We start from the raw sequence: 18,075 nt of genomic DNA on the forward strand, positions 1-18,075 counted from the left end.
CCATGTTGGCCAGGCTGGTCTTGAACTCCTGGCCTCAAGTGATCCACCTGCCTCAGTCTCCCAGAGTGTTGGGATTACAGACGTGAGCCACCACACCTGGCCTATATAATTAATTTGAACATATGATATATTTATCTGTTTGTTGTCCATCTCCAACTAGAACATAAGGTCAGTGAGGGCATGACCTTTGTTTTATTCCCTATCTCTGGTGCCTAGAATAGTGCCTAGCACATAGTAGGTGCTCAATAAACATTTGATGACTAAATGATTGAATGTGTTTTCAGACTTACTGAGGAATTTTGAAATGAAAAGTTTATTTTAGAGCACAAACCAGATGAAAAATTATTTCTGTACTTTTTGTTTTATAGTTTAACATTTTTAATGAATTTAAAAACCTTTGACTAGAGCAAGTTAAACACAAAGTAAGGAGAAGAAATTAGATAATAAAGATCAGAGAAAAATTTAGCTGGTTGCGGCGGCTTACGCCTGTAATCCCAGCACTTTGGGAGGCCGAGACAGGTGGATCACTTGAGGTCAGGAATTTGTGATCAGCCTGGCCAACATGGCAAAACCTTGACTCTACTAAAAAATACAAAAATGAACTCAGCGTGGTGGCAAGTGCCTGTAATCCCAGCTACTCAGGAGGCTGAGGCACGAGAATTGCTTGAACTTGGGAGATGGAGGTTGCAGTGAGCCGAGATTGCACCACTGTGCTCTAGCCTTGGTGGTAGAGCGAGACTCTGTCTAAAAAAAGAAAAATATCAGAGAAAAATAATGAAGTTGAAAATAGAAGAACATTGAGACGATAAAAAAAAACCCAAAAACTGTTATTTCAAGAAAATCAATTATATTGATAAACCTCTAGCCAGATTGATCTGGAAAAAAGAGAAGGCACAAATTACCAGTATCAGGAATGAGAGCTGTGATTGACTACAGACTGTACAGATATTAAAAAGATAAGAAGGTAATATTATGAACAATTTTACTTCAATAAATTCCACAACTTAGATAAAATAAACTAATTCTGTCGGAGACACATACTATGGTAGCTTACTCAAGAAGAAATAGAGGCCAGGCACGATGGCTCATGCCTGTAATCCCAGCACTTGGGGAGGCCAAGGTGGGCGGATCACCTGAGGTCAGGAGTTGGAGACCAGCCTGGCCAACGTGGTGAAACCCCATGTCTACTAAAAATACAAAAATACAAAAATTAGCAACGTGTGGTGGTGCATGCCTGTAATGGCAGCTACCCGGGAGGCTGAGGCATGAGAATCATTTGAACCTGGGAGGTGGTGGTTGCAGTGAGCTGAGATTGTGCCACTCCACTCCATTCAGGTTATCTAGAAGAAATAGACAATTTGAATGGATTTGTACGTAATTTTTAAAAAATTGAATTTGCAGTTGAAAACCTCTCCACAAAGAAAATCCAGGCCCAGATGGTTTTACTGACGTATACCACCAAACATTTAAGGAAGAAATAATAATTCTATACAAACTTTTCTAGAATATTCAGGAGGAGGAAATACCTCCCAACTCATCAGATAAGGCTAAAACCAAACAAAGATATTACAAGAACAGAAAACTACTGGCCAATATCTCTCATGAATATAGATGAAAAATTTCTACACAAAATTCATGTAAATATAATTGAACTCTTTCCATCATCTATACACATACTATATATACATATTCATGCACTGCATAATGATGTTTTGGTCAATGACGGACCTTATGTATGATGATGCTTCCATAAGATTATAATACTGTATTTTTACTGAAACTTTTCAATGTTTAGATACATGAATACTTACCATTGTGTTACTATTGCTTACGGTATTTAGTAGAGTAACGTGCTGTACAGGTTTGTAGCTTAGAAGTAATAGGTTATACTACATAACCTAGGTATATAGTATGCTATATCATCTATATATGTATTAGTATATATATATGTGCTAGTGTATATACATGTACACTAATAACATCATGACCAAGTAGAGCTTATCCTAGGAATTCAAGGTTAGTTTAAAATTCAACAATCAATGTAATTAATTATATTAACAAATTAAAAAAGAAAAACCCATACAATCATCTCAATAGATGTAGAAAATACCTTTGACAAAACACAACATCCATTTCTGATTTTTAAAACTTGAGCAAACTAAGATTATAAAGGAACTTCCACAACCTGATAATAAGCCTCTACTAAAAAACAAAAAAACAAAAAAACTATAATGGTGAAAAGATAGAATATTTTCTCCTGAATGTGCTTGATCTTATCTGACCTGATCTTGTAAAGCTAAGCAGGGTTGGACCTCATTAGTACTTGGATGGAAGACCACCTTGGAATACTGGGTGCTGTAGGCTTTTGGGCTTCTGCTCCCTTCATTTAAAAAAAAAAAAAAAGGATAGAACAAGGATGTACATTCTTACTGTTTTTATTCAACATTGTACGAGAGGCTCTAACCACCGTAATAAGGTAAGAAAAATACAAGGCATTCAGATAGGACAGGAAGAAGTACAATTTTCATCATTTGCAGATGACATGATCAACCCTGTAGAAGGTCTGATGGAATCTACAAGGAAGCTACTAGAACTAATAAATGAATTTAGTATGGTAGTGAGACACAAAACTGGTATACAAAAATCAATTATATTCCTAAATATGAGCAATGAACCATTGGAAATTGAAATTTAAAAATAATACTTAAAAAATATGATCTGTTGCACTGGGCTCTCAGGGATTCCTCAGTTCTGGGGAATTTTCTTAGATTATGTCACTAAGGATGTCTTTCCCTTAGTTTCTCTGTTTCTCCTGTTATTTAGATGTTGTTGTCTCTCCTGGACTGGTCCTGTAGTTTTATTTCATAGTTACTTGTAACTTTCCATCCTTTTATTATTTTCTCTCTACTTTATGGACATTTCCTCAGTTTTATCTTCCAAATTTCCACTGAATTTTTTTATTTCTGTTATCACATTTGATTTTTAAGACCTCTCTCTTATTCTCTGTTTTTTTAAAAAACACTGTTCTGTTTTTGTTTCATCTTTGCAATATTTTTTCTTATCATTCACAGGATATGATAATAATGTGTTGTTATTTTTAAGCTTTCTTCTTGCTATGTAGACTCAGCTTCCTTCAAGTCACTTTTTTGTTTGTTTTGGCCTCTGTCTTTTGTGTTAGAAGCTTTCCTCAAATGTCTCATAATCCTCAGTTGTTTGCTTATTTTTAGGTGTGGAGATTTGTAAAGCTAGTTGGAAGCTGTGTATGTGTGTGTGACTATGCGTGTGTAGGTATGTGTGTACACATGTGAGTGTGTATACGAGTGTACACATTGGATGTGTAGGTGTGTGTCCATATGTGAGTGTGTATGTGTGTGCATGTGTGTGTAGGTATGTGTGTATATGTGACTGTGTATGTGAGTGTATGTATGTGGGTGTGTAGGTGTGTGTGCGTGTGTATGTGTGTGTGCATGTGTGTGTAGGTGTGTGTATATGTGATTGTGTATGTGAGTGTATGTATGTATGTGTGTAGGTGTGTGTGTATGTGGGTGTGGTTCTGTAAGCCTCACACTAGGGAGACCTGGCTGGGATGTTTCATTTTGCCCCCAGTGTTTTAGTGTCTTTGCTAACTTTGCTTTAGTGGAGATTCAGGAACAAGAAAACTAGATGTAAGAGTTCAGGCTGCCAATTTTTCCTGGAAGTCTTTTAAGTTATTTTTAGAGGCTTTTTTAATTTAAATTTTTTATTTTTTAGGGCTGGGGGGTCTCATTATGTCACCCTGGCCGGTGAGCAGGGGCTAGTCACAGGCACAATCTTCACGCACTACAGCCTTGAACTCCTGCCTCAGCCTTCGGAGTAGCTGGGACTACAGGTGTGCACCATTGCGTCCATCTATTAGAGGCTTTTATTATGATCAATTCCATGTAATCATACTGAAAGAACAGATCAGGTATGCTCTGAAACTGAGTCAGTCTGGTTTACTGTGCCATTTCCATCCCCCAGCACAGGGCCTGGTATATAAGGAAGTATCAATAGATAGTTACTAAATTTATGGATAAACAAACATAAAACCTTTATCGTGTTAAAAATATTCGGAGCCTTTATTATGTTAAAAATATTCCACAATGGTGTCAAGGCTTCATCCTGGCCAAGTGTGGTGGCTCACACCTGTAATCCTAGCACTTTGGGAGGCTGAAGCAGGCGGATCACTTGAGGTCAGGAGTTTGAAACCAGGCTGGCTAATGTGGTGAAACCTTGTCTCTACTAAAAATACAAAAAATTAGCCGGGCCTGATGGTGGACGCCTGTAATCCCGGCTACTTGGGAGGCTGAGACAGGAGAATCGCTTGACCCTGGGAAGCGGAGGTTGCAGTGAGCCGAGATCACGCCATTGCACTCCAGCCTGGGTAAAAGAGCAAGACTCCTTCTTAAAAAAAAAAAAAAAAAAAAAAAAAAAAAAAAAAAAAAAAAAAAAAAGACTTCATCCTTGGGAACTAAATGTATAAGTTGTTTAGTGCCCAGGTGTGTGACCTAGGAGATGGAGCAAACTAAGTAGGTAATAGCAGCACCTTTTTTTTGTTTTTTGGTCCAAAACAAGGTATGGCACCAAATTAAGAAATTGATTTCCTTGTTTGTTGTATAACGAAGTCTAAGATCAATTCATAAAGGGAAGTAAAGTCCAAAAGTGCTTTGAGCAAATTTGGTTTTGTTGGCCTAGGTGGGTAGGGTCCACTTTTTGACTGTATAGGATTTTGCAGGTGAATTAGAAGCACACGATATGTGATTAGAGGCAAGCCATTTACATTGCAGAGTTTTGCCTTTCCTTTCAGAAAAAATAAAGTTGAACCAGATGAGCTCTCACTACCTTCTTAGTCATGGAGTTTGATGATTCTAAATCTTGAGGGGCTGGGGTGTAACTGGAGGGACAAGAGGGTAGTGAGTGAGGGCTGATTCTCAGGGACATGGATCCTAGGAGACAGGTAGGAAAGCGTGCCGGGAGAAGCAGTTTTCCCAGAGCTAGAGAAGGTCAGGTCTCTGGGCATCTTTACCAGGCTTGAAATGACAGCACCCACAGCCGCAAATGTTTCCTCTGCTCTCCCTCCATGCCAGTCGCTGTGCTTTCTACACATTGCCTGTTGGATCCTTGCCACAGCCCCGTAGAGTTGGTGGTCTTACAATCCTCATTTCCCAGGTAGGGACACTGAGTCACAGAGAGCGGAATGTAATGTAGAGATTCCAAGGCAGTTTAATGCCAGAGCAGCAAAAGGAAGATGGCAAAGGAGAACGGAGGCCTGAAGGGGATACATTTCCCCTTGACAACATTTTATTGTAACAGTTGGGGATTGATGGGAATATATGTGAAAATCAGTCAGTGTGTGGTTTTCTGGTAGTTACTCCGTGTAATATTACTGACTGGCCAATGTTGTCCATTTAGTTATCAAAAAGTTGCCAAATTGTTAATAAACAAATGGAGAGCAAATAAAAGTTTCTCCTACAGAAGTTAAAATAGAGCTAGGGTTGACAGGAACGTCCTGGGAATTGAACAAAGTGAGTGGTTTTTCTGACTCACTCTGGGATGAATATTTTTTTCAACCCCATTTGTTGAAAAAATGGTCTAAAACCCTATTGAGTAAGGCAAGACCCTCTGGGTGCCTCTGACCATCTGGGTGTAATGACTGGGTGGGGCTCTGGTCTCAACATGAACAGCAGAACATTCTGAACTTGAACCCCAATAGATTCTGATTTGAAACCTTGAGAGCATTTGACTGAAGTTCTGATATCTGCTTGCGTTTGGTTATTTCTTTCTTTGAGTACAGAAAGGAAATTTTGGTTTGTTGATTGTTCATTCTTGTATGCAAGCCATAGTGGTTAAGAGTGCTGGTTTTGGAGCCAGAGAGAGTTGAGTGTAAATCCCAGCACTGTTGCTTATTTGCTGTGTGACTGTGAGCAAGTTACCTAAACTCTCCTAGCCTTTGTTTTATAATTGTAATCTACTTCACAGGGCTATTGTTGGGATTAATGAGATAACGTAAGGCACACAGTAGGGATATGATCACAGGCAGTATTTACCATTATTATTTTCTTTTTTTTTTTTGAGACCGAGTCTCACCCCGTTGCCCAGGCTGGAGTGCAGTGGCATGATCTCAGCTTACTGCAACCTCCGCCTCCCATCTTCAAGTGATTCACCTGCCTCAGCCTCCCGAGTAGCTGGGACTATAGGCACCTGCCACTACACCTGGCTAATTTTTGTAATTTTTTATTAGAGACGGGGTTTCACTACATTGGCCAGGGTGGTCTCGAACTTCTGACCTCAGGTGATCCACCCACCTCGGCCTCCCAAAGTGCTGGGATTACAGGCGTGAACCACTACACCCGGCCACCATTATTATTTTCATTCATAAAGAGTTTACAAGTAAGCTGGGCGTGGTGGCTCACACCTGTAATCCCAGCACTTTGGGAGGCCAACATGGGTAGATTGCTTGAGCCCAGGAGTTGGAGACCAACTGGGCAAAATGGCTAAACCCTGTCTCTACAAAACAAACAAACAAACAAACAAACAAAAATCACAAAAATTAGCCAGGCATAGAGGCACATGCCTGAGGTCCCAGCCACCCAGACAGCTGAGGTGCCCAGGAGGTCGAAGCTGCAGTAAGCTGAGATCATGCCACTGCGCTCCAGCCTGGTAAACAGGGCAAGACCCTGTCTCAAAAAAAACAAAAAAAACAAAACAAAAAAAAAAACAAAAAACAAACAAACAAACAAACAAAAAAAAAAAAAAAAGAAAAGAGTCTACATGTAGATGTTTATACCTGCAGGCCTGTATTAGTCCTTGGGCTTGGATGGGGTAAGAGATCACTGAAAACCACACTCTCTCCTCTGTGAATGCACTTGGAGAAAGATAAAACACACAGACACAGACACACACACACACACTCCTTTACAAAGTTAACTACATCAGACAGCATTTGAGGCTGGATGAAGAGGTACAGATAGCTTATGCTGTAAGAGTTTAGGGGAGACTGCTGAGCAGAAGCGGTCCAAGGTTTCATGTTTTAAGAGGCAAATCTTCACGGGTGGCACTGTATAGACCAGGATGAAAAAATGAGCAACCTATGCTTGGGGCTGTCAGAAGACCTGGTTGGCTGGAGTGGGATGGATGTGTAAGGAGGCAGGGGAAAGAAGGGGCCGCACGCAATCATATTATGCATAATAATGGGAATAGAAACCACCATTTGTTTGGTTCCTACTATGCACAGGCCAGGTGTTCATGCTACACCCTTTCCATATATTATCTCATTCAATCCTCACAAGAACCCTGTATAGGTATTATTAGCATGGGTTTTCAAGGAAACTCAGGTTCAGAGAGGTTGTGTGACTTGCCCAGGGACAGATAGCTAGAAGTGGGGAGATCCACAACCTGAATGAACAAATTACACGCACAGACACTGTCACAGACAGGCACACACACACAGAGCCCAGGCGCAGGCAAGATAGTTGTCTCTTTCACCTCATCTGTGGCCCCACTCTCCTTTAGTTGAGTTAGGTGCTAGTTCTTTCCTTTGAGGGGTCCAGTGTGAAAAAGTGACTCTACTCCTTACCTCAACTCTGTCTTAAATGTCCCTGTGGCTTTAGTCCCCCGGCAGGCTCCCAAGAGAGCAGGGCCTGGTGCAGTGTTTAAGGAGGTACTCACTCTTCGGGCCTGCGCTGCACCTGCACAACTCTTATAAGAATGAGCAGCTCCTTACTCCTTGCATTTGGTCCTCGCCTAGCTGCCTCACTTTCCTCTCCCTAGTTCCGACCCTGCATGGGGCGAGGGTAGTGGTGCTTTGCAATGTGGGCCAAGAAGCCTCTTTCTCTTCCAAGGTCAGGCAGAGATTCCTGAGGCTCAGGCCATTGCTCTCCTTTCTGTACTCAAATGAACAGTGTATTTCAGCATATTATCTGAATATTACTCAGATAATATTTCCATCACTCAAACCTACCCTTCTTCAGGGTCCTCCACAGTCCAGCCTACCTTTCTGTCCCTGAATCCTCCAAGCAGTCCCTGTCCCAGCCCTGGCTCATACCCCATACTTCCCTGCCCCTAGAGGGTGAGTCTGGATAGACAGCCTCCAGCGTGTTGCCCCCTCTTCAGGGACTAGGGGCCTGTGCAGAAAGCCTCCTGGGCATGCCCCAGAGACTGGGAAGTCCAGCACTGCTCTCCCTCGCCCTCTAGAGGCTCGGGGTGGCACTAGGTGAGGTACCTGGGAGGGGTCCTGACTGAGGAGGGGGCCCTGGGCTTCCAGAGAATGTATAGAGTGTGGCCATGGTTGGGCAACAGCTACATCTGAAGCCCACTGATGGAAGGTGCCCAGCAAGGTTGTTCTGTCATCCCAGGCAGAAGGGGGTTCAAGGCCCCCCACGTCTGTCTGGGTGTTGCAGGTCTTCCCTCCTATGGGCCAGAGAAGGGGCTCCCTAACCCGCACCCAGCCAGGCCGGCGGAACAGCCCCTGTCCACCCCCTACCTTCCTCTTGGGCAGCTTCGAGGAGCCTGGAGGCTGCCCCTGCCAGCCCTGGGGAACTGTGGCCCCATTCTGGAGAGCCAGACATCCCTGAGGAGCTTTAGGACGGGAGAGGAGGAAGTGTGAGGAGCTGTGTCCCAAGGTGGCTGTGATCAGGGTTGATGTAGGCAGAACCTGGGAGATGGTGGAAGAAATCTTCAACTCCTGGTAGGGAAGGACACATAGAAAAAGGGGAGGATGGCGGCGTGGAGACTGCCTGGGGGACAGGCCAGAGTGGACAGAGGCTTTGGAATCACTTAACAAACCTTTCTGGGCTGGAAGACTCGGTGCTGGGGTGTGGGCCTCCAGAGGGGAGTAAGCAGGGCAGACCCACCCTTCCTCATAATACATATGCATAAGTTATTTGCATAACACTACATTTGCTCACCTGTCCCCCATCAAGGTAACTGGCCTTGCCTCAAATGGTCCATTATTTTTGACTAAAGTAAGGGGAAAGGGGACCCATTCTCTTGCTCATCCTACTCCTTATCTCCCAGATTCCTGGGTTTGGAAGAGAAGGAGGAGTAACTGTGGAATGAATCACAGAATTATTCCACCTGCCCCAGGGCTAGGCCAGGAGTACAGTGAGGATAGATGTCTCCCTAGAGCCTTACCTGCTGCCCCTGGGGAGGTCTGGGGCTTCCGCCCAGAGGAAGAGCAGGGGTGGTCTGGGCAGCCCGGGAGTCTGGGGGAAGGAAGCACCCTTGCTCCTCGTGATCTCTGTTCTGTTACCCTCCCCAGTGCCTGGGGCCAGGGCTAGGTGTGTGTTATCTCACCTCAAACAGTGGCTCTGGGCTCCCCTGCCCAAGCTAATGTCATAGTGGAGACCTCTGGCCCTGCTCCAAGAAGGTTCTGTAGTCCCTGGAGTCAGGCTGGGGGAGCCAGAGCTGAGGCTCCCTTTCATCCCCTCCCACCAGGAAAGGGTCTCTCTTGGTATTTCCCACAAACACTCATATCACCACTTGACAGCCTTTTCATTCCATTCTCCTGCCTTGCTCAGCCCTACCACACCCCTGACACATTCCTTCCCCCACTTCAGCTCCTGGATTGCAGGCAGGGGCACCCTGCCTACCCCCTCTCCCAACGCGGGTGCCTGGGAGTTGACATCTTGGCTCACCTTCTCCTCCTTTGTCTTCCTTTCCTCCACTCCCCAGCATTTCATCCAGGCCAGAAATGGGCCTAGAAGTCTGTAGAAAGACATCCCGCTGCTATCATTCCATAAATCCTCTAGAGAAGATGAGTTTGGTAGACCTCTGCTTATCTGATTTAAATTCTTCTTGCTGCAATCTCAGCTGTTCTGGTTGGTGGCAATAGGCAAACTCAGGCTGTTGGTCAGACAGTGGACTGAAGAGTTTACTTTTCTCTGCTTCCCTGCCCAACTGTACCTAAGTAATCTTTATAGTATCTCTAAAAGATGGTCCTGGAATGGTGCTCCTTGGTCCTACCCCATCTCTTGCAGTCGGCCAGGCCACAGGCAGGAGTGTCCACAGCTTTCATTTTACAGCTTCCTTCCTGTTCCCTACAGCAATAGACTGGGAGCCCTAATGGGGTTTTAGCAATCAGTCCAGCCCCTTCAGTCTAGAAAGGAGGACACTGAGGCAGGGATGGGCGGTGCCTTGCTCCAGGCCACAAAACCAGGCAGTGACAGTGCCTACGTTTGAACCCAGATGTCCTGACCTCCAGGACCCACACATGGCAATCTGAGGAACTGCTCAGGGAGCAGAGTGCTTAATGCCAGGGCTTCAGGGACACTATTTGTCAGGGGGGCTTTCAACTTAACTCCTGTGGTGGTGTTGGGAGGGGGTGCTCAGTGGACGCCTAGTCTCTCTGTAGCCTTGGTGGGGAAGCCACTGTGACCCAGGTCAGCTTGCCTGGAACAGCTGGGTTTCTGGAAACACTTCTCTCTTCTCTACGGGGCCCTGTCGTGGGTGGTGGTGGTAGATGGGGTTTATTTGTGTGTGTGTACGTGTGGTTTAGTAGTCCCTGCAGCCTTCAGCCTGGAAAGCTGAGGAGACATGGAGAGGCAGGGGGTTGGTGGATAAGTGACGGGAGGGAGATGCAGTGGGGGAGGAGATGCCATCCCAGGGCTATGGTCAGAGCTGGTGAAGGGCAGATTCATCGTGCTTCCCTCTGTCCTCCTTAAGACCTCTGTTCATGCCAGGGTCTTAGGGAGGGGGCTTGCTGCCCCGCACTGTATTTGTTGCTCTCTCTGGAGTTGCCATACCAACTCTCCTGGCATCCGACAGGCAGGAGTGTGTCCCATAGCCACAGAAATGTCCTTTTTGCAAGTTCTTCCTAGTTCTTGGAGGGCTAGAAGGAACTGAGGGGATGTGAAGAATATCTTTCCTCCTAGCTTGTTCCCCGCTGCCCGGGCTTGCTCCCCAACAGTGAATGGGAAGTGGGGAACAGTCACCTTCCCAGGGGGCTCAGGAAGTTGAGGACAGAGGAGCTAAGCTCACAGAGGAGCACTTAGTCAATGGGATGGACCCAGGAGGCCCCCAGGACAATGGGGTCAGGCAGAAATGAGGAAGAGAGAAGGAGGCAAGGAGGGATGGAGACATCTGAGGAAAGACAGAGAAGGAAAGGAAAAGAAAATGCTCTGTTTACCCATAACTGTCTATGATCTGGACATTTGGGGTTGGAATTCCACCCCAGAGCTGGGGCTTGCCTTGTCTACCATGTTTTCAACAGTGTCTGGGACCCATAAGTCCACCGCCTCAGGTCTGGCCTCTGGAATTGAAGGCGTGGTGAGGTACCCGCTATGTTGGGTGTGGGCTACACTTATGCATGAAGATTAGTAGGAAGTCCTGGCCTCGACTTTCCAAGAGAGGAGGAGGTATGGAGGCATGCAGACCAGGGACCCAGACAGGCCTCATTCTCAGCAGGGAGCTGCACATTCCAGCCTAGAGTCAAGAGTGGACTGCGGCAGGGCAGACATTCACCTGGTGTACCCTAGCACGCCTCCTGATTGATTGGTAAATAGCTATTGTTCTAGCCCTTGAGTTCCCCCTGTGCCTCTCTGGCCACCCCAGTTCCTTCCTTGGTCCCCTGGACCTCTCCACCATCCAGAAATTGAGGTTTATGTCTGGCTTGGCATATGCCGTCAGCTCTCTGTGAACTGTGCCTGAGTCATAGCAGGTGTTAAATGGTTTGGCCATCATCCTGAGCTTGGTGGGGGCCTGGTGCCCCACAGCTGGAGCTGACTGTGACCAGGTCCTGGAACTTGTAGAAGCTGGCAGCAGGCACAGCAGCTCTGAGCATGCCCTGCCTCACTTCTCCTGATGCTTCCAGCTGTGTTCTGGAAGGAGACGGGTCTGGATGAGCAGGCTGGCATGCAGGGAGATATAGGCAGGACCATCTCACCAGGAGACCCCAGTGGGGCATGGTTTAGCTGTGCCCTCTGCAGGGCACTGCCTGGAGTGAGGGAGTGCTGAGTCCCTCTAGGGAAGGAGGAGCAAACAACAGATCCCTGGGTCAGCTGCTGACACACTCCTATGCATGCAGCATCTAGTTCCAGCACCTCCTCTCTGGCACTGCTTGGCTCCCCACCCAGTCAGTCAGCTCTTAGAGGCAGAAGCCCAATGTATCCCAAAGGTGCCTGGCTCAGTGCTGGGCCCTGATTAAATGATGAAGTGGCCCTGGGGAGGTAGAAAGAGCCCCAGGCTGTGAGTTGAGTGACCTGGGTTGAGGTCTTGACTCTATGCAGCTTTCCGGCTTTGGACAACTCTGGGCCTCCTTCTGCTCCTCTGACCACTAAGCTTCTTTAGCAGTGGGAACTTTTCCTCAAATGAAATTCCAGGTGAAGCGCCAATAAATGAAGCAAATAAAACTGCATGTACTGTGTTTGCCCACTCCCACACCTTCCTGCCACCTGTCCTATCTCTGAGGACCCTCAAGACTTCTAGGAGCACAGTCTGATGTTCTCCTGACATGGATATCCTCTGACTAATTGCCTGCTTCCCTGAATATCTTGAGGCTGTTGGGCCAGGCTGATCCTGGAAGCTGAGGCGAGGCCTCCCCACTCCCCACGCCCTGCACTTCTGGGTCTGGGAAAGCAGGGAGTATGGTGGGACTTTGAATCCACTGCCTTACCTAGATGTCCCTGTACCTCCTGTAAAATCAGCATGGAGCCTGGTGCCTGGTAGTTCCTACAAATATTCACAAATTGGAGCTTAGCTCAGCTCTCAGGGGGCCAACCAGGGGGCCAATCATTAACTGGCATTATCTTTGTGAACCATCCTGGCGGGCCCAGGTCATCACCCCGGCTTCCAGCCCAGGCCCAGGGGCCTGCTGGGGGAAGGGGCCCTTCTTGCTGGGAGGTAGGGGGCGCCTTGGGTCCCTGCCTCTTTTTTATCCTGGGACTTCCCTGAAGGAACTCACATTGCAGCCAACTCAATGACAACCTAGTTACATAGTTGCTTCAAAGAAAGACTAAAGCGGGAATCAAGCCAACAGATCCCCCACCCCTAGTCATCTTTGGCATGCATTATGTGATTTCTTGCTTTTTTTTCTTTTTTTTTTAACCAGGGGTGGGGTAAACCCGTTTCCCTATTCGTTTCTGTTTTACTTTAGCCAGATGATAGTGGGTTTGCATTCTCTAAGAGTTTGTTCATGAATGTGGGTAGGAACAGGAGACAGGGAAGGGAAATAACATTTATGTGATACCTACTTTGGGCAAGGAGCTTAGCTGATGCTTGCTGTTTCCATGTATTTTCCCTACAACCCTGGGAGGTAAGAACCATGAACCTCATTTTACAGATGAGGAAACTGGGGCTCAGAAAGATAAGTGAATTGTCCAAGTCTCAAAGCTTGGAAGTGTTGGACCAAGATCAAATCCATCCTGTCTCCTTTTTCCATTACTCGCTATGGGGGTGGTGGGGTGGGGCAAGGGAAGTGGGTGGGTGGCTGAGGCTTTTCACAGTGAGGGTTCATCAAGCTGGTGTCTTTCCTGAAAGGACAGAGGTCTGGCATCTCAGGTAACAGAGGAAGCAGTTACCTACCTGCTGGGATTTGGGGGTTCATGAGAACTGCTTCTCCCTTCTATCACTTGGTTCTGAGCCCCAGATTTCACCATTAGTGCTAGATTTCTTTGAGTTAAGCACTGCCCGCTCCAAGAGGCTTTTAAAACACACAGCCCCTGGAAGATGTGACATTTGGTATCAGTCGTCTCATCTGGAGTGTTTGATGGAGATGTTACAGGCTCACAGAGCCTCAGAGCTTAGGGAGTGGAAACTCTGGCTTTACCCAGGAGAAGCCTGAGGTCCAGAAAGGGGAGCTGTCAAGGTCACACAGCATGCAACAGACTCTGGAATTTTTTTTTTTTTTAGACGGAGTCTCGCTCTGTCGCCCAGACTGGAGTGTAGTGGTGCCATCTCGGCTTACTTGCCTCCTGGGTTTAAGTGATTCTCCTGCCTCAGCCTCCCGACTAGTTGGTACTACAAGCACGCACAACCACACCTGGCTAACTTTTGTATTTTTAGTAGAGACAGGGTTTCACCATGTTGGCCAGGCTGGTCTTGAACTTCTGACCTCAGGTGATCCGCCCATCTCGGCCTCCCAAAGTGCTGGGATTACAGATGTGAGCCACCGCACCCAGCCAGACTCAGGACTTTTTTGCCTCGTGCTGTTTCCAGGTCGCCACATGCCTGTGACAGGTAGGCAGGAGGGCTCTGGGAACCAGGTAATGACAGGGAGGGATTAAAGCTGGAGGAAATATATCTTTCTGCTTTATGCCTTGGCCCAGCTGAGTGGCCCTGTGCTTGTCACAGGCTGGTGTCCTCTGCCCTCCTCCCCTCACTCCTGGGGCAAGCAACAGTGGTGCTCCATGTGTGAGCTGGACCTACCTCTAGTGTTGGCTTGTTTAAATTCTCTGACAGAGACAAGCTGTCCCTGGGGGGGCGGGGAAGGCAGTGTGGAGCTCACCTCCTGAGGGAGCAGCGTTGTCTCTGTGAGTTTTGGCGGGGAATGTTTCTGAAGACGCCCTAGTCCCCTGCCCTGCCTAGCCTCAACGTCTCTATCACTCCGAGGAGTACCAGGAGGGCTCAGTGTGAACCACCAGAACCTTCCAGGCTACCTTCCCTTGCCTGTTCTTTCTGCGCAGTCCACTTGGTTTGCTAAACTCCTGCTCTTCCGTCAAGACCCAACTCAAGGCCAGGCACGGTGGCTCACACCTATAATCCAAGCACTCTGGGAGGCGGAGGTGGGAGGATCACTTGAGGTCAGGAGTTCGAGACCAGCCTGGGCAACATGGTGAAACACCATCTCTACTAAAAATACAAAAATTAGCCAGGTGTGGTGGCAGGCACCTGCAGTCCCAGCTACTCTGGAGGCTGAGGCAGGATAATTGCTTGAACCTGGGAGGCAGAGGTTGCAGTGAGCCGAGACCGTGCGCCACTGTACTCCAGCCTGGGTGACAGAGTGAGACCCTGTCTCAAAATAAATAATAATAATAATAAAAAAAAGACGCAACTTAAGTATCAAGTATCATCTCCTCCAGGAAGCCTTTCCCTACTCCCAGGAGGTAAGTGCCCCTCAGAGAATTCCCACTTTTGGTTTACTCTTCTGGTTTACCTCCATCCAGACAAGCCAATACTTGAAAAAAGCCAACACTAGAGGTAGGTCCAGCTCACCGACATTGTTGTAGTCCCAGGGTTCAACACAAAGCAGAGCTAACAAGCTGAGTTTAATAATTGCTTGTGGAATGCATGTCCCAAGCCACCTCCCAAGCCCTTCCAGATGCCCAGTCTAGCCAGTCTGGCTCTTCGCTTCCATACCTTCATAACGCTTCCCCCAGGGCCTCTTTCTCATCTTGCTTTCTGGGGCAGCTGTGTGCACATTTGTCTGTGTGCAGCAACTCTCTAAGGCAGGGATCTTTACTCCTATTTTTGATGAGGGGAGCTGTGGTTCAGAGAGGTTGAATAACCTGCCTAAGGCCACACAGTTAGAGTGGCAGAGCCAGGAATGCGACTTGGGTCCATTTGATTCCGAAGTCCCTGTACTTTCCACTGCCCTGCCTAGATGTCCCTGTACCTCCTGTAAAATCAGCATAGAGCCTGGTGCCTGGTAGTCCCTACAAATATTCACAAATTGGAGCTTAGCTCAGCTCTCAGGCAAGGCCCAGGTCAAAAGGGCAGATACAGCTTTGGGACCTTAGTTGCCACCATATGCTACACCTTCTTCCCAGCAGAGGGACTCCCTCCAAGACAGGGTAGGGGTGGAGGATGTGAACAGGGGCAGAAATGGGCATGTTTTGGGTTCAGACTTGGAGGAACAGCAGAGATTGGGGTATCAGAAGTTCGGCATGCCTGGGGCTGTTGGGGAGATGCAATTCATCAGGGACAGCCTAGTGTCAGGGGATTAGACTGGGGCCTATGAAGGAGAGGCAGAGGCTGATGGGCCTAGGGGTGGTGTGGGTAGGTAAGCTTCCCCAGACAGTGACTGCCCTGCCCTCTCTCCAGCTAGGTCCTCTTCCCCATTCCTTCCCCCTTTCCTGACTGGATCCTCTTGGGAGAGTTATCCTCCTTGGCTTCCTCTGCTCCAATCTTTTGATCAATTGGCCATCATTACTTATCATTACCTCAAGTCAAACCTCCAGATCCACATGGGGACATAGGACACTGGCACTGGACCAAACAGGCCCTTTTATTTGCTTTCTCTTTGTCTTTTTAATGCTTTGTTGCAAAGACCTAGGCGGGGGTTGAGGGGGTTGCGGGGGGGAGACAGAGACAGAGAGAGAGAGAGAGAGAGAGATTGACCCACAGTCGGGGTCAGGGAATTGAGGGGAACCAACCCAATTCTCTCTCCTTCAATTCGCCAGGTTTGTATCCTGCCCTTCCTGCAGATCAGTGTCCTGCTAGTCACCTGGGAGTCAGGGGATGGAGTGAAGGACAAGATCTCCTTCTATCGCAGTGAAACCACTTGGAGAAATGTGTGGAAAACAACAAGACCCAGTGACGGTTTCCTCACCTTCTTTCCAATTTCAGGAGGGATTTTGTCCCTTCATCCACCAGCTTCTAGATTAACCACCCACACCCACACAGACGAGAGTTTCCCTGAATATTGGAGTTGACAGGACATCAGGACAAAGTACAACTATTGTGCCTTGGCCCAATCACTACTTTCTTTGTCTGGGGCCACCGCTGGCTCCTGGCTGCCTTTCATGCTCTTCTCCACCCCCACCCCTTTCTCCCCTTCCCCCTCACCTGGAACACCTTCCCCTTCCTCCTTGGCTCCTTCTGAACTGCCTTCAGAGCCACAGGCTGTGGGGAGTGGCCACTGGGCTCCCAAGGTGAGGCCCTCCAAGTGGGCCCCTCAACTGGGAGCCAGCATGACCTCCGTGTGGGTCGCTCTCTGCTTCACTGTCCCTTCCCCCAATCTGCTAGGTGACCCTGGGCCCCTTTGTGCCCTCTCTGGGCCTTTGGAGGATTCTTTGGGGAGACAGTCTGCTCTGACACCCCCTCCCCTGCAGCAGCCTGGGGAGGGAGGGGAGGATAAGTGAAATCAAGTTTGTTCAAGGGGCTAAGCTCATGGGAGGGAAGGTGCCACAGAGATACCTGTCGTCTTGTGATTGTTGTTTTGTGCTTTTTCCCCTTTTTTGAAGGCTCAGATGACTAGGTGACTTGAGCTTTTAATTTGGTGACAATGTGGGCATTGGCTGAGTCCATAAGAGTGCATTGTTATAAAGGCCGGTGACAACACATTGGGGCATGGGATCCAGAGTTAACCCCTCCAGGTCACAGCCAGGTTATATCTCCAAAATGAAAGGGGGAGGTGGGCCATACTTTCTCACCCTAAAGAAGGTAGCTCAAAAACCCCTAGGCCAGGTTGTAATCCTAGCTTTATATAAAAGGAATTCTGTGCCCTCACTCCCCTGGATCCCTGGGCAAAGCCCACAGGGAAATACAAACAGATAGTTGTAACACACCTTGCTGGGTACCACCATGGAGGACAGTTGGCTTATGGGGTGGGGGTGCCTGGGGTCATGGAGTGACAGGTGATGGTTATCCCTCCTTGGAACCCCTCCAGCCACCTCTTAACTTCAGATTTGTTTGTTTTTTACTAAGACCTGCTCTTTCAGGTCTGTTGGCTCTTTTAGGGGCTGAAGAAGGCTGAGTTGAGAAAGGATGCAAGGGACGGGGCCAGAATGAGCTTTTAGGGTTCAGAACCTCCATCCTGCCCCAAGGTAGGGATGAGGGAGGGGTCCCTGCCAAGATGCCTACAGCTTGTGCTCCTGGGGTGCTAGAGGCACACAAGGAGGAAAGTTAGTGGCTTCCTTTCCATATCCCATTCATCAGCCTAGAGCATGGAGCCCAGGTGAGGAGGCCTGCCTGGGAGGGGGCCCTTAGCCAGGAAATAAACATTTACTAACTGTACGAAGACCTTGTCCTTGCTGCTGGGGAGCCTGCCAAGTGGTGGAGACAGGACTAGTGCATGCATGATGGAAAGGGAGGGTTGGGGTGGGTGGGAGCCAGCCCTTCTCCTCATAAGGGCCTTAGGACACCACACTGATGGAACTGGGGGTACCGGGGAGGTAACCTAGC

Source organism: Theropithecus gelada, chromosome 4 (genome assembly GCF_003255815.1).
Source record: "Theropithecus gelada isolate Dixy chromosome 4, Tgel_1.0, whole genome shotgun sequence".
NCBI lineage: Eukaryota > Metazoa > Chordata > Mammalia > Primates > Cercopithecidae > Theropithecus > Theropithecus gelada.